The sequence below is a fragment of the Nuphar pumila genome, chromosome 5 (genome assembly GCF_984573655.1).
Source record: "Nuphar pumila chromosome 5, dmNupPumi1.hap1.1, whole genome shotgun sequence".
NCBI lineage: Eukaryota > Viridiplantae > Streptophyta > Magnoliopsida > Nymphaeales > Nymphaeaceae > Nuphar > Nuphar pumila.
Genome location: NC_143253.1, coordinates 27,792,117 through 27,809,467, shown reverse-complemented (window position 1 = coordinate 27,809,467; position 17,351 = coordinate 27,792,117). Strand labels below are relative to the sequence as shown.

Below are 17,351 nucleotides of genomic sequence, written 5' to 3'. Positions count from 1 at the left end.
ACATGGTCCATTTAGCAAGGATTGGTGTAGGGATGGCAGTGGACCTCAGTGGGTGCAGGGGACAATTGCTCTCCACCCCCATCCCGTCTCAAAATTTTGCCCTCCATCCCCACCTCCAGGCTTGGATACGGAACTAAGTTCAAACTTATGTAATTAGATCAGACCTACCTAATGGGCCCTACAGACTTACCGGGTCAAGTCATATGAGTCCAAACCCTACCAGGATGATTGGGAGAGAGAGAGAGAGTCCACAATCTACCGGATTATGTTGAGCCAGGATCCTGTAGGTCAAGTGCAGACCCTGTTCCACGTACAGCACAACATGATCTGCTGATACTCAGACCTTGTCCGGGTCAGACAACCATGTTGTCAGATCTGAGACAACCGTCACTGGACAGGAGACCAATTTGTAAAACAAAGGCTATTCTGGATTTTCTTCCTTTTTTTTTTCTTAATTAAGGGTTATTCATGTTAATGGCACCTGTAAATGATTGAGCCACAGATGCACGTAGGGTATCTGAAGTAGTTCCACTATAATTTATGTACAAGTTAAATCTATGCTGCGGACAGGCATTCGATACGAATGAGTATAATCTCACTTAATCATACATTTTTAAATAGATATTTGCCTGTGGTCAGCAGGGTGGTTGTGAAGGTGCTGCGATGAAGGCACCGGAGCTTTGAGAGGTGGACCACGTAAGGCAGGATGGTCGTGGGGCCCCACCCAGGGTTTTCCTAGCTTCGCCAAGGGTTCCTCGTTATTAAAAAAAATAGATATAAACCGTACCTGGTTGATCATGAACTTTAATGCAACCAGCCATATTTTCCTAATTCTATTAATTTGGAATTGAAAATATTTTTCTACAGTTGTATTTTGGATGGATTACTTTGTAATCTTTTTTGAAGTAAAAGTTATGAACTATGACAAATAAATTTGTGCAACCAGATTTACTTGAAAATGCATGAATAATGAGATTTTATTCATTAATTTCAAATTTAAGATGTGAACATTTTCATTAGAGATTTTATTCATAAATGATTGACCAACAATTTAATATTATTTATTACTTATATGCAATAAATTTTTTTGAGGGAGTGGCATAATTATATGTAATAATTATTACTTGTATGTAGTAATTAATTCACAACCATGTAGACCATTGTATAGAATTTAATTCAACATTACAAATGATGTCATAGATGTTTCGCACAAATTTGGTTGCATATTCTTTATTTCAAATGTATGAGAAACTGAATATGCAAGCAACCGTATATAAGACATCTGCGACTACATTTAATCCATTGGATTACATTCAATGTAATAGCTCAAACTTGATTAGTAAGGCCATTATAAAAAATATGCCACTGGTGTAGGTACACTAACTCCCAAAATGAAACAACTGTATGATTCTCCAATATAAAAACCACTTAACTGGCCAGTAGGTCTGCTCATGAAAGTTACCAAGTTGAAGGGATGTCACGAGTTTGAAACCCAAGGATGTCGACTCTTGCTGAAATGTTGAAGCTGGGTGTACACCTTAGTGTGCAAAGGGTGGCCTGGGGTTTTTACAACGAGCCTGGTGAGTGAGGTGGTTTTCCCCAGTTATCACAAGAAAAAATAAAGACCACTCACTAGTTAGAAACAAAAATAAATAAGAACATACTTTCAAAAAGGAACCAAAATAAATAAGACCATATTCATCTTCTCCAATTACAGTTTTGCATTGTTTGTTTGTTTATTTATACACAACGAGAGCAGTGCTTCTTCCCTCTCTCAAAACAGTACATACTAGCTCTGAATTTTTAAGAGTTTTTCCTCCCAAAGAGGGGGGGAGAGAGTCCAATCACCAACATTGAAGATTTTGAACCTTTTTTGGCTTATACACACGAAAAATATTGGCTACACCTGACTATACCAAACAATCTAGTAGGAACTATCGTTTTTTTTACATTTTCTTGATAATCTTTGGTGTTTTTGACATTTTGTTGTTGGTCTTTATTGATCAAGCCCTATTGATATAATCTACATAGTTTGTTTAGTCAAAAAACATGTCTTAGATCCAATGGTGCAAAATATATCAGAATTTAATAATTAAAAAATCAATTTTTTTTACGTAAAAAACATTTTTTTTAGTAAAAATCATTTTTTTACTTAAAAACCACTTGGTCCAAAATGTGTTTCCTGATAATGAACCATGCATGGTGGGGTGAAATTGATCAATTGAAGCTTTCACTTATAAGTTTTTACTAGAGACTATGTAGAATATAATTGCCAATGTATTATAATTTAAAAAATCAATTTTTTACATAAAAACCACTCGGTCCAAAATGTGTTTCCTAATAATAAACCATGTTGAGCACGCCTGTGGGTCAAATTCATCAAATGAAGCTTGCACTTATGAGTTTTTACTAGAGTAATGCACTGGACTATATATATATATATATATATATATATATAGAGAGAGAGAGAGAGAGAGAAGGTGGTATATGCTAACCACTTTTATAGGAATCGACTCTTGGATCATCAGATTCCGATACACAGGTAGGTTTTATAGGGTTTAAAAATTTGATGATCTAATTTTTTTTGAAAAATTTAAGGTTTAAAAATCATATTTTTTATCGAAAAACATAATCCAAGTGTCATTTTCTAGTAAATCGACTGAGTTGAAAACACACACACACACACACACACACACACACACACACATATATATATATATATATATATATATATATATATATATATATATATATATATATATATATATATATATATATATATATATATATATATATATATATATATATATATATATATATATATATAGGAACCTACAAAATGAAATATGTAAAATGGGTTCAATTCATGGTCTTAGTGTGTGTGTGTGTGTGTGTGTGTGTGTGTGTGTGTGTGTGTGTGTTTGTTTGTTTAATTTGACCATTGTGATCTACGGACATGATTTCAGTCGATTAGATCATATGATTCTTACATGTGGTTACAACGATATAGGATTTAAAAAAATCAAAGTTCTAAAATCTTTGTACATTTTTGAAGTTCAAAAACTATTTTTTATCAAAAAAATGAAGCAAGTATGAATTCCTAGCAAATCGACCATGCTAAGCGCATCTAGGGTTAGAATTGCGAAAAGAGTCATGGAAAACCTATTTTGACCCATTTTGCATGTCCTCATTACTTTATGTGTGTGTGTGTGTGTGTGTGTGCACGCTAGAGTTTTTTATACATATAATCTAAATGAAAACTATAAAGTCCGCAAATTTCTCATAATTTCTAAATAGATAAAAGAGGTTTTTTTGTGAATCATTCTAGTATTTAGCTTTGATTAAATACCATTTTTTGGCAAGTTAATTAGCTAATATTGGTCGATTATTTAGTGATTGATTATTGCCAGTATTTCAGCATTTATTTAAGTTATTTGATGTTTAATTCAGGATTTACGAGGTCTTGTATGCGGTATTTGGATATGGACCTCAGTGGAGATCTACGAGGATCAAGTCACACAAAAGTTTGAATTATCCAAATGAACACATAGGATCCATTGGTTCTAAGTTATTCAAAATTGAATCTCTGAATGATTCAGGTCAAACCAAATAGATTTGGGTAAGGTTTAGACCCATATCGGAGTTTAAATTGGATCAAGAATGGATTTGGATTCATTTGAGACCCAAATGGATTCTCCTCTAAAGTAAAAATATTTTGGATCTATTTGAAGACTCAAATAGATCTCACTAATTAAAATGAGTTTTTAATCCATTTGGAGACCCAAATGGATCCTACTAAAGAAAAAAGGTATCTTGGATCCATTTGAAGACCCAAATAGATCCCATAAAATTTGGATCCACTTAGAGACCCAATTGGATTTCACTAAAAAACTAAGATTTTGGATCCATTTAAGACCCAAATGGATCTCATTAAAGTAAAATGAATTGTTTGGATCCACCTAAGACCTAATTGAATCCTACTAAGTAACATGGGAAATTTAGATCCATTTGGAGACCCAAATGGATCCCACTAAAGAAAATACAATTTTAGATCCATTTGATACCCAAATGGATCCAATTTAAATAAATAAGGTTTTACATCCATTTGAGACCCAAATGGATATCATTTAAATAAATAAGATTTGGGTCCACTTAGAACCCAAATGAACCTAATAATATATATATATATATATATATATATATATATATATATATATATATATAATAGGTTGGATTTGGATTTTGGGTCTCACCAAAATGCAAATCCAAAGCCCACTTGATTTTCTCCCTTAAAATCCAAAAGAAATTCAAAAATGAAATTCGAAATTTAAAATCATTCCCCCTCTCCCCCCCCCCCCCCCCCCCCCCGCTTTATTTTTTCCCTAATTTTCTTTAATTTCTCCCCTCTTTTTTCCTATAAATACCCTACCTCTCTTAACCGTAATGCATAACCCACTCACCTATTCACTCTCCCATCTCTCCTCACCCATGTGTGTACCCCCCTTCATTTTAATGGTAGGGTGAACCACCCACCAGTATCACTTTCCCCCACCTTCTCCCTCACTCATGACCATCGTGTGCTGCCACCATCACCCCCATTGTCACCCTCACTGATCGAACCTCCATCTCCATTTCCACCGCCTAGCACCACCTTATTGTTGTCTCTCATGCAGCCATCCTCCACCACCTAGAGCAGTTAAGTCCACCAACTGAACCATCCATGTAACGTCCCACAAAAATCCAATGTTTTAAAACTTTTCTTAAAACCTGAATTTTCAAGAAAATTCAAATATTTTTTCATTCTTGTAAAACTAAACATAACTTTCAAAGGGTAATGTGTCAACGAGCACATCTAGGGCCATGTTTTAACCGTTCTAAATACTGAATGGCTCGCGGGAGCACAAGTGTGACCGTATATTAGTCTCTCAGTATCAGATACAATACAAAATTATCAATAGACATAATCTCATTGGGTTCATTACGCTATCATAAATCATATAGTAAATATGAAAGATGAAATATATTTAAAAGTTATGATATTTAAGGAGTTACATAATAAGATTGAGATTTGAAATATTCGAAAGGGTGAACTTAATGGTTTCACCTATGAAATTAAAAGCAAATCATGACATAAGCAAAAGGTTTTATTCCATTCCAAATAACAAAAAAGTTTAATGTCTTTACTAGTCTTTAAAACAAATCAAAGTTTAGATCCTAAACATATCGTAACATGTAACAATATCTCTCGAGAGCATAGCATCTCATCTTTCATCTCAGTCCTTCAAGATGATATCTGTAATTTGTTTGGGTGTTAAAACAATGTGCTCATAGGAAACCCAAAACCAAACTTCACTACAACAAAGCAGTAGATTAGCGACGACCACATTCCGTCGCTAATCCGTCGCTAACCATGTTAGCGACGGATTAGCGACAACGCGGCGACAGTATGCTTACGTCGCGAATATTTCGACGCTAACTGGCGACGGAATAATTCCGTCGCCAAGTCCGTCGCTAATTGCGACGGAATAACGAGCGCTATATTCCGTCGCCAATCCGCCGGTACTAAACGGCGACCACGGCTTGGCGACGGATTTAATTCCGTCGCTAAGCCGTCGCTAGATTAATATGAATAGCGACGGAATCATCCGTCGCAAAAACGAAAAAAAATCAAAAAAAATTATTTAAAAATTAATTACCGAGAACTGTACAATTTATATTTCCTGTACAATTTATATTTCCTGTAAATAAAAAACAAACCACACAAAAAAATTCATATAACAAGTATCTATAATAATTAATCGTTCCACCTTAAAACTAAGAAGTTTAATTATTTACAATTCAACAATTACAATTAGGAAAAATAAAAAAAATAGAACTTCTTCAACACAGTCCTCTAATCATCGCCAAGATTTTGTGCGTCTTCTTGTTCATTGTCTTTATCTGTCCCTTCAGCTCCACTACCCTGATTATCGCTAGCAGCCTACACAAGAAAAGAACAGTCAGTATTGATAAACAAAATATAATGAAATAAATTACACACTATATGTGATTCTATCATGTGCTCATGTGTGATCTAAGGCAATAAAAAAACTCTATATGTGATTCTATCATGCTCATATGTGTGCTAAGGCAGTCAAAAAATTGAATATGTGATTATAGCATGTTCATATGTGTTCTAAGGCATATAAAAAAACTCTATATGTGATTCTACCATGCTCAGATGTGCTTTAAGGCAGGCAAAAAACTATATATGTGATTCGATCATGCTCGTATGTGTGCTAAGGCAGTAAAAAAATTGAATATGTGAATATAGCATGCTCATATGTGCTCTAAGGCAGGCAAAGCCAAAAATTTTATATGTGATTCTATCATAAATGATATATAACATGTTCATATGTGTTCTAAGGCAGTTAAAAAACTCTATATGTTATTATAGCATGTTCATATGTGTGCTAAGGCAGTCAAAAAACAGAATATGTGATTATAATATGCTCATATGTGTTCTTAGGCAGTAAAAAAACTGAATATGTGATTATAGCATGCTTATGTGTTCTAATGCAATCAAAAAAACTTTATATGTGATTCTATCATGCTCATATGTGCTCTAAGACAGACAAAAAGTTAAATATATATATATATATATATATATATATATATATATGTGATTCTATCATGCTCATATGTGTGCTAAGGCAGTAAAAAAATTGAATATGTGATTATAGCATGTTCATATGTGTTCTAAGGCATCTAGAAAAACTCTATATGTGATTCTACCATGCTCAGATGTGCTTTAAGACAGTCAAAAAAACTATATATGTGATTATACCTGAGAGGGACCTGGAATCGAAGATCCCCTATCCTGAACAGCGGCCTTGATCTCATTTCGGAGAAAGGGGGCGACGGTGTATTGGAAGTAGTTATTCAGTGATTTATTAATGATCTCGCGTACATCATCACCGGAAAGAATAGTCGGCTGCTTGGAGCTTATGTCGGCGCAAGAAGTTGGTGAGCCGTAACTGGAAGAACCAATAACTGGTGAAGTGTTCATATTACTCCCAAACCCGAACACGCGACCTTTTTTGGGTTCACCTGCTGCAGTCACCCATGCTGTAGGATCAAATGATGGATGCTGAGTAGCGTCCTCGCCATATCGCTCTACCATTTGTTGCTCATATGCCTCCTACAAAATAATGTTTAAAGTATTCATTAATAATTAATGATAACATTATGATGACTTGCATATATATTGCAATGATTATTAATAGAATTAATACATACCGTTGTCGTTCTCGCCTTCTCTGATACGAAGACTCCCGTGGTCTTTCGTTTATGTGTTTCTACAAACACATCCTTATATGGTACACTGCCTCCTTTTTCTGCTTCCTGCGAAGTTAAATGACAAAAGATTTAGTACACAAATTTGCAACAATACTTATAAAATTAATATTATATATTGATGAGTTACCATTTTCTTTAGGTGGCTCCCAAATGTCTTAGATCCACCTGTGTGTAGATGGGCTTCGGGCATCTTCGATCGATTTTGTGAAGCCTTCGCAGAGCGATTTTTAAATGCATCTCCCGCCCACATATCGCACATTTCATCCTAGTAATCTCTCCTGATAGTAATAGGACCATGGCCCTTCCACAGTAATAGATCATCTACTACGCCAGATGCTTTTTTTGCTGCAGTCTTCATAGTGTGCAGCATGTCTGCAAATCGATTGGCAGCCACCTTCTGCCACACCTTCCTTGCATCATTTTCTTTCACCGTAGTTGCAAAGCGATTCGAAGCCTACAAATATTTTCAGAAAGTTAGTAGACATTGCTTAAATAAATTAAATATGAAACACATTAACTATGAGGAACAACTGTATACCATGAATGAGGACCACAATCTGTCTAATACCTCCTTTGGGTACTCTTTCCATTGAGCAACTGGTCCTGGTAGATGTTGAAGAAGTGAATTCCTAATCTCTCGTACTACTTCTTGTGGCTCAAACCTCGTGCTGCACATGAATTGTTACACAGTAAATATCAATATAAAATATTTAAAAGATATGCAATAATTGAAAACAAAATACTTACGGTCGATTATCGATATACACTATTCGAATGAGTCTTCTTGTGCCAGCCTGAGAAGACCCTGTTTCCTGTGTTGGCTGTTGACTTGTGCGATCAACTGGTGTAGGTGGGTCGTGTACATGCGCAACATCATCTGTAAAAAAATACACACCAAGTTCTCAGAATGTGCATTTAAACTAATCAAGCATCTAATTAGTTATATGATATACCTATCACAGGAGCCCGTGAAGATGAAGGTTGAGCCTGGCTACTACTGGATGAGCGACCACTATAACCTCCACGAACCATATTCTAACAAATAACATATGTCATACAATACATTCAAATAATTCACATCAAGTATTACAATGCATTCAAGTCATTCACATCAAGCATTGCAATGCATTCAAATAATTCAAATCATTGACATCAAGTATTGCACTAATTCAAATCATTCGTTAATTGCATAAATTATAATATATTCAGATAATTGAAATCATTCACATCAAGTATTACAATGCATTCGAATCATTCGTATCAAGTATTACAATACATTGAAATAAAATTTTTAATCATTCACACCAAGTATTGCAATACAACTTATATCAAGTATTACAATGCATTTAAATAGAGGTTTGTAGTATAAGATTTTGCTCACTAGCTTGAGAATTCTTCCTCGTCACTAGTTTGACTTTCTTCTTCTTCTTCTTCTTCTTCTTCTTCTTCTTCATTGTTTGCCCATCCACTTGGTACATCATTTGGATCACATTCCTCTATGAATGTTTCATCAGCCAATGGAGATATGACATGCATATCATGCGCAACATCGTGACCATAAGCGAAGTCACAGACATCATCTGATTGATAGTAATCATGCACAAACGGTCAAAACATGATTGACTCAAATTATACTCGGACTTCAAATTCATTAGTTGAAGAACTGCAGACAAGATAGTGTGACTCTCACAACCGTTCCAAAGTGGCTCATCAGCATCTTTAAGTAAATCATAAAATCTACTAGCTGCATCGTTTGGTGATTCTTCATCTACGACAGTTCTTACATCACTAGAACTCATAGCAGAACCCAGTTCTGTTCCTGCAGCATCAAATATCAAATTCGTATATGGATTATCGTGCACCACATTCACCCGTGCATCAAAATCGTTTCTAAATTCTTCTCCATGAAACGCCCAGTTCTGATAATCACTCACAAAACCCTTCTTGTATAGGTGATGTCTAACGCCATGAGGTTCTACAAATCGATTATTCTTACAAATCTTGCAGGGACACCTAATCCGACCTGTGGGATCTACCGTACTGACACTCGCTGTTGCAAATTCAATAAAACTATCGACATCATCCATATATTCATGCGATAACTCATTGTCCACTATCCTACGGTACATCCATTCACGGTTTGCAGTCATTCTATCGTATGATGTTACGAATAGTATCCTAACGAATTAAGAAAAAAACAATCAGAATGCGACGATGAAGAAAATATCAAATTTATCATGCAATATACTATGTCAAACAATAACAAGAATTTTGATGCATGCATTGATAACTTAATATTTTCATGTGCAAACTATTAATGACATGATACAATCATTTGAAGCATGCTTTTATTATAAAATTTCACATGGAAGTCAAAATCAAATTGAAAGTAACTACATGCAAGCATGGATACAATTACATCAAACATTGCAATACATCATAATCATTCATATCAAATAAATGGCAAACATGTACCTGCAGCAAACACACTTCAATATCTCACTAACTACTACCATGCTTAGCATGGACTCCGTACTCCCAAAATAAGAACACTTCCATATTTCTACATTAAAATCATGCTCAGCATGATCTCCGAACTCCAACAAAGCAGTCCTAGATATCAACAATTAAGTGAGTGTGTGAACAATAAAGTGTTGCATTCAATAAATTAAATAACATGTGATACGTTTGCATCACTTACTCACCACGGGTATTTACCCGATTTGCATTGTTTTTGTCATTTACTTACCACAGGTGGCCGAGCACGAGTTGGTTCCGTTGAAAAATCTGCACAAAAACAAAACAAATTAAGTAACAAACTAACTAATCATGAAACAAGATGAAACACTAACTAAAAAAATTAAAACAAATTAAAACAACTCTAACTAATTGAAAGAAGAGAAAAGAAAAATAGTATATATGTTAAGCCAAATCTAACTAGAAGATGCTAATTTAACAAACCAGCTATAACATGTTGAACCAGTCGACTAACATAAAGTCATAGACAATTTCTAATCTGAACTACTTAGCAAAGGAATAGTAAATCAATCAATTAGTTTACTAGAAAAGATGTGAACTCCGTTTAACCACCACTATCATAAAGAATTCAAATAGCCCTAATCTAACTAACTGATTGTTAGAACATTAAATACCAATCTATCTAAGAAAAATATAATTATAAAAGACTAATAGATTGAAATACTCTAACTAACCAGATTTCAAGAAAACAAATTGAAGTAAAACTAACTACCAGTAGTCATTAACAAACTAACAAATTGATAAAAATTTATGAACTACTCTAACTAGAACAAACTAACAAATTGATAAAAATTTATGAAATACTCTAACTAACCACAGTTGATTAAATCTCAACCTAGCCAGTTGATTTCGATTTGAATTTTTTTTTTATAATTAATTTTTTTTTTGAATTTTAAATCTCAACCTAGCCAGTTAAACCACCTGCCTTTCCGGCAGGGAAGGGGGTTAAACCCCCTGCCGGAAAGGCAGTTCCGGCATGGGGGGTTGACCCCCTGCCGTGCCTTTACGGCAGGGGGGGTCGACCCCCTGCGTTTTCGGCAGGGGGTCGACCACCCATGCCTTTCCGGCAGGGGGTCGACCACCCCTGCCGAAAACGCAGGGGGTCGACCCCCCATGCCTTTCCGGCAGGGGGTCGACACCCCCTGCCGGAAACGCAGGGGGTCGACCCCCCTGCCGGAAAGCACGGGGAGCGGCGGCTGGCGAGGTCGCCGGTGGCCGGCGCAGTCGACAGCAGAGAGGGGGAGACCTGGAGCGAAGCTCGGGGGCCACTGGGTCGCCGGAACTCAGAGCGGAGGCGAAGAGGTGGCTGCAGGGAGGATCGTCGGTCGTCGGCGGCTGAGGACGCCGGTTGCGAGTCGCCGGCGAAGGGGAGACAACACCTCCCGGCAGCAGCCACAGAGGAACAGCAGGGAGGAGGAAGAGGTCGGCGGCGGGTCGCCGGTGCTCGGAGTCCCTGGCGCAGCCGCTAGCCAAGCAGGGAGGTCGGCAGCGAGGATCGTCGGCGAGGCGGCGGTGGCGGCGGCCGGACGGTGGCGAGAGCCGACGGGCGGCGGGAGTAATACAGCGAAATAGGAAAAAGAGAAAGAGGGATGGGATTAGGGATTTACGCGATATTTAGCGACGGCTTAGCGACGGAAACATTCCGTCGCTAAGCCGTCGCTAAATCAAAATACAAAAACCGCGACGAAATATATACTGTCGCTAATCCGTCGCTAATTAGCGACGGATTAGCGACGACAGAGTTCCCTCTCTAAATCCATCGCTAAAATGGTGTTCTTGTAATAAAAAGTAGCAACAAAAAATTTAGCCGCTAATCCGTCGCTAAGTAGCGACAGATTAGCGATAAAATTTGTTTCTTCGCTAATCCGTCGCGAATTAGCGACAGATTCTATCTCTAGCTAATCTGTCGCTAATTAGCGACGGAAAAAATCCGTCGCTAATTTCCGTCGCTAATTAACAATTTTCTTGTAGTGCTTGAAGATAACAAGTTTGTATTGATACAACCATAGTATGATTCCCATCATTTAGAAATGAGGGTCAAGAGTATCCACAATCAAAACATTCATTCACATTGCATTTATTTATTCATTCATTTGCATAAATTAATAAGCAATCAAATAAATCATATATAATTGCATAAAGTAAATAGGTCAAGTCTCATTGATCATGTCCAGCTTGAAATACATGCACATGATTTTCATACAGGATAGGACATACGAGTCCCTTACATTCATAACATATGCATTCCTAAAGTACATAAAACAAACAAGTCAAAATCTCATTTGATAATTTTAGTGTATGATATGTACGCCTGCTTTTTAAGTAAACAAGACATACAAGTCTATAACCATTTATGACATTCGCATTCGTTCTTTTTTAAAAATATAAACAAATCAATCACATGACTATGATATGCATTCATGCATTTAGGTAATTAGCAGGTCAATTCTTATAACCATATTATACACTCTTGCATTTTTTTTATTATAAGAATAGGTCAATTCCCATGACCTTTTCAGTGTGTATCACACACACATGCATCTCATATATATCTCAGTCAACTCATTTGACATTCTTCATTTGGTTTATCTCATGACCATTTATGCATGTCTTTTTCATTTACATGCAGACTCATATACAATGGCATTCATAAACATTAGTAATCTATATGTCTACCCCATGATGCATATGACAAAAGTGCTTTTAAAATTTTAATGCATTATTTCTTTTGATTTACTTAAACCCATTTGGTACAAAAGAGGCTATAGCCACCCAAAAACAACTATAGGGGTATTTATTATGCCACATATTTTTAATTTTTTTCTTTGGCTTAACTGGGTCTATCCTAAATGGTCAATCTTAAAATGCAGTGATTGAGAGTTGAACACAGAATTTTTATACTTGCCTATACCTGCATACGTCGCGCAAGCTAAAACTATAGGGAACATCTTCCCTAACTCTACAAAGTTTCTACCCATACCCTGTGAATCCCTAGATAGACTTGTCCCATAACCTCGATGGGGCAAGGACGAGACACACGTAGTCCTTCAATATATTTATACCCCATAAGGTTTCTACAGCATTTTCCTCTCCAAGAAAGACATAAGAACGGGATAGAACCAGCCATCTCATTGAGATCGAAATGAACTCAATCATCTCGAAGAGCCTGGTTTCACCGGCGCCTTATAAGGACACGTGGTCTTAGGGCTATATTTCATTAAGGCCATAGGTCACATTTTTAGTGTCATTATCTCACATAATAACCCTCTTGTGCCCTTATATATGATTTATAAATACTCTTTTGTATGATTTATATCATTATTGTACCCATGCTCTCATGCATGATACATGTTATAATTAATCTATGCTTTCATGCATGATTCATTCATAACATATTCTTATGCATGACAAATTTATAACATACATGGCATGCTTCACATATATTTATTTAACTAAAGTTTATTGATTTTTGTCATGTTTAGATTGAAATAATTAACTAAAGTTTGTTAATTTTTGTCATCAATTTTAGCTAGTGAGATATGTCCCTTTGATTTTTTATCACTCTAAAAATACATGTAAACACGAAAAGTTGTCTACTAAATAAATTAATTATATAAGATACATCTACTCGTTCATATTAAGCAAAAACTTTACGCCGTTAGGGCTGTAAACAGATTGGATATAGTCGGATATCCGATCTGAGTCCAACATGTTTTTGGATATGGATCCTTTAAGTAAAATCCGAATATAGATTGGGATCAGATTCGGATCTGTTCATACGGATTATTATTTTTGGATTCGGGTCGGAATGCGATCAGCATTTTAAGTCGAATCTGGGTTGAACAGAAACAAAATCTGACCAGAATGCATGTTTTTTACATGTAAATAGCTTGTTTTGTTCTATTTTTCTGCATCCAATATTAACACAAGTATTTTAGATTCATATTCAATTTAACCTCTTTGGATCTGATTCAGATCTGGACATATTCAGATATCTACTGTTTGCATTTCATATTCAGATGTGGATCTGGTAGGATCCAGATCAAATCTGACCCGTTTGCACCCCTAATTTAGGCATAAGTATTTTTAATCTGTTTAGGATGTGTTTAGGGAATAAGATTATTTAAGACCTACGCACTAATGAGAGAGAGAGAGAGAGTTGATGTATATAGATCGGGCGGGAACCAACCCGAACTCGATTCTTTGGGAGGGGGACGGGGGAAGAGCAGATTCTGAATCTGATCGTTTGGCTGCTTCTTCGCGGGTTTCTAGAAAAACGTTGGTGTGAAGTGGGAAGTAGCAAGTGAGGGCAAAAAAGGCTGCGAAAAAAAGTGCAGCGTGATTGCCTTTATGGAATAAATGCAGCTGCTTCTGCCTCATCTACCTGCTGCTGCTGCTGTCCAATGCCAAATGCAGACGCAACCCCAAATCATAACCTCATCCACTTTTTAAGTTTTAAAGTTTTTAACTTTTTAAACCCCCACCCTTTTCTTTCACCCTTTTTTCTTTTTTTTTCCTTCTATTAACTTTTTCACCTTCTTCTATGGTTCTCTTCTTTTTATTTCTCTAACTTTTTCACCTTCTCTGGTTCTCTTCTTTTTATTTCTCCAATTTATCATCTTTTGGGCTCTCTCTCTCTCTCTCTCTCTCTCTCACACGGCTTACTATGCTTATCGTTCAAAGACAGCCAAGAGGGAAATAACGCGATGACCTTTTGGCTTTTTTTACTGTGATTGACCGAAAAACTACCAAAATAGCCTGTTAACTCTTAACCAATGTGTATTATCAGCCAACTTTATCCCATTTTAAGTGCTCTCTCTCTCTCTCTAATGAGAAAGTAGTAATTTTTATAATATTACGTGAACACTAATGCCAGCCCATCTCTTCCTTTGTGGTAAAATTATTGCCTTCAACAAGGTCAAGGGATCAGGCTTCGGTGAAAATATGATAATGTGGTAATGTATCAAACAAAAATATGAATCTAATTTCTTATTGTGGGTAGTCTCCATAAGCAACAAAGTATTGCAACTAATTACGTTTTTGGATGGAAGTCCCTTTCTTGCCTTTAACTTCACGCTATGTCTCACCAATCAATGACCACTTTGTCGTCCCGTCATGCAGAAGTTAAAATTCCAAAAGAAAATTTAAATAGTAAAAGAAATGGAAAAAAGAAAAAGCTTGAGAAAAAGAAAAGATGGGGAAAAGGTGAAAAAAGGCAATGCATGCAAAGCAAGACAGCATCTATTATTGGGAGCACCATCCTCTGATGATCCCAAAATGCCCTCTTGTCTTGTCCCTCTGTGTGTACTTCAAAAAATTCTTCAGATGGAAATTTATAAATTTTTATTATATTGTCAAATAATCATTCTTCTCATTCTTGGTGGTGCATTCCATTCCTCAGCCTTTCTGACAATTCAAAATAAAAAGGATGGTCTAGACTCTAGAGATTAAAAAAAAAAAAGAAAAAGAAAAAGAAATGCTCACCAAATTAGAGATAAAAGTTTACATACTGAAAGATTCTTCCACGAATAAAGCTGGCAGATTCCAGTAGAAAATAAAGAGTAAAGGTTGAAGAAAAGAGTAAAAGATCAGTGAGCATAAAGATGCATTGCGATACTTGTATAATTATCTCTGCAGCTTTTTAGTTGCACTAAAAATTAAGTTAAGAAGAAACTAAGCGTAAAGCTATCACTACCAATCATACGGTGGGGATTGCATATATATAGGCAATTTGTTCATTTATCTTGGATGAGCTCCATGATCCAATTATTCCTCCTTATACATCTATTTTGGTAACACTTCCTGGACTTGGTTTAATTAAAGAGAAGGCTGGATAAGTGGATCACCAACCGCACTTTATCATGGGAGTGCGTTTGTGTGTATGTGTGTGTGCTCTTAATCCAGACATAACAATGTCAGGTTATGGCTCAAAATGGCATAGCACCGAGAATTATATCTGACATTTGTGGTACAAGTTAAAAGAAGAGAATGTAGTTCCGTGCCTAAATTTGTTCTCTCTACACAATGTGAACGGCACAATGTGCATATTTTTGTCTCACTTCCGTAATCTTTTGGTTTACTTCCATGATATGGGCTTATATGTATATGTCAATGGGTCGAACTCGAAGTCTGATGGAAAAAGATAAAACTAAATTGAATCCAACCTAATCGGATTCTAATTCGGAGTCAGGATGGAAAAATATAAAACTGAATCCAGATCAGACTAGTTTAAAAGCCATGTTTACACTTAATTGGATTTGAGTTTTAATCAGATTTGGATTCGGATTTCAATGAAAAATTAATACTGAATGTGATTTTTAATCGGATCCAGATTTGATTGCTGAATGAGAATAATCCCATTCATATTCCGGTTGGATGTCGGGTTACATCCCACAGGTTGACATCTCTAATATATATATATATATATATATATATATATATATATATATATATATATATATATATAGGAATGAGAGTAATAACGGGCAGGGCTTTAGCATCAACGAGCGGACGCATGGTCACACGCTACACGACCGCTCAAAGGGTCTTTAGCAGTGGTAATTTCAGCCTTTAGCAGCGGTAAAGACCACCGCTAAAGGCCCATTGTTGCGTTTTTGCGCTTTGGCTTTCACTGTTACTATATATATATATAGAGAGAGAGAGAGAGAGAGAGAATAGAAGGCATGCAGGAAAACGCCAAATGAAAGAGCCCAAAAAGCCTCGTATGGATTGTTGGGATGGATGGGGCCCACACACATAAATATCTCTCTCTCTACTGTACTGCATCATGGTATTTGTGTTTTTACTTTTTCCTTTTCTCAAATTGCAAGTTCTGCAAGAAGTTTTTCGGTTGCCATAAAGTAATAAAAGCAGCCCAATAATTAGAATTTGAATTTATGGCTTTTTATGTGTAGAGGCCAAGAAATAAGGTACAAATCATGGTGTCTTTGGGTTTCAATTTTATAAAGCTTTTTTTTAATGATAAAAACACACAGGTTTTTAGTGCTAAAAGCTTAGGCGCCAACGTGTTCAAAAATATAGTGAGTGGGTGTATTGTCGTAAATAGCTTTTTTTTCAGTTTGTTTTGTTGCCTTAAACTCATCTTTTTTTGTCAACCAAAGAAGAAATTAAGATTGGTATTTTATATTCCCAAAGAGAATGTTTTTCTTTTTGCATGGGAACAAGAATACAAGACCAAGGAAGCAGGAAGTGTGGACATCTCAGTTTCCAAATCAATCAATTTGCGTAAGTTATCATTATGGTGCTGCAGCATAGGGCAGAGCTTTATGCCTGTCCAACCTTTTTTGTCTGCTTTGCTGTCATGTCCCCTCTCTGAACGTGCCTTTTGAATACACAGCCCAATGCTATGGACAGTAGAGAAAACTCGTTTTTCTTATTTACTCCCCCTAATTCCAGCAGCAAGCCTGAACATCAATAGGCTTTCGATTGCCCTCTTCTCTGGCTTGTGTATTGGC

The 17,351-nt window shown here is 36.1% G+C and overlaps 1 long non-coding RNA gene across 2 annotated transcripts; it reads right to left on the bottom strand.

The window, feature by feature from the left end:
* Positions 1-5,680: 5,680 nt before the first annotated feature.
* Positions 5,681-10,128, bottom strand: LOC149837231 (uncharacterized). 2 transcript variants are annotated; one of them, XR_016432086.1, is made up of 2 exons: positions 10,088-10,128; positions 5,681-5,980 (listed from the first exon to the last, which is right to left on the bottom strand). It is a non-coding gene; the product is annotated as an uncharacterized LOC149837231 (long non-coding RNA). The 2 variants fall into 2 exon arrangements; XR_016432085.1 differs by lacking the exon at positions 10,088-10,128 and adding an exon at positions 6,827-6,955.
* Between the last annotated feature and the right edge of the window lie 7,223 nt (positions 10,129-17,351).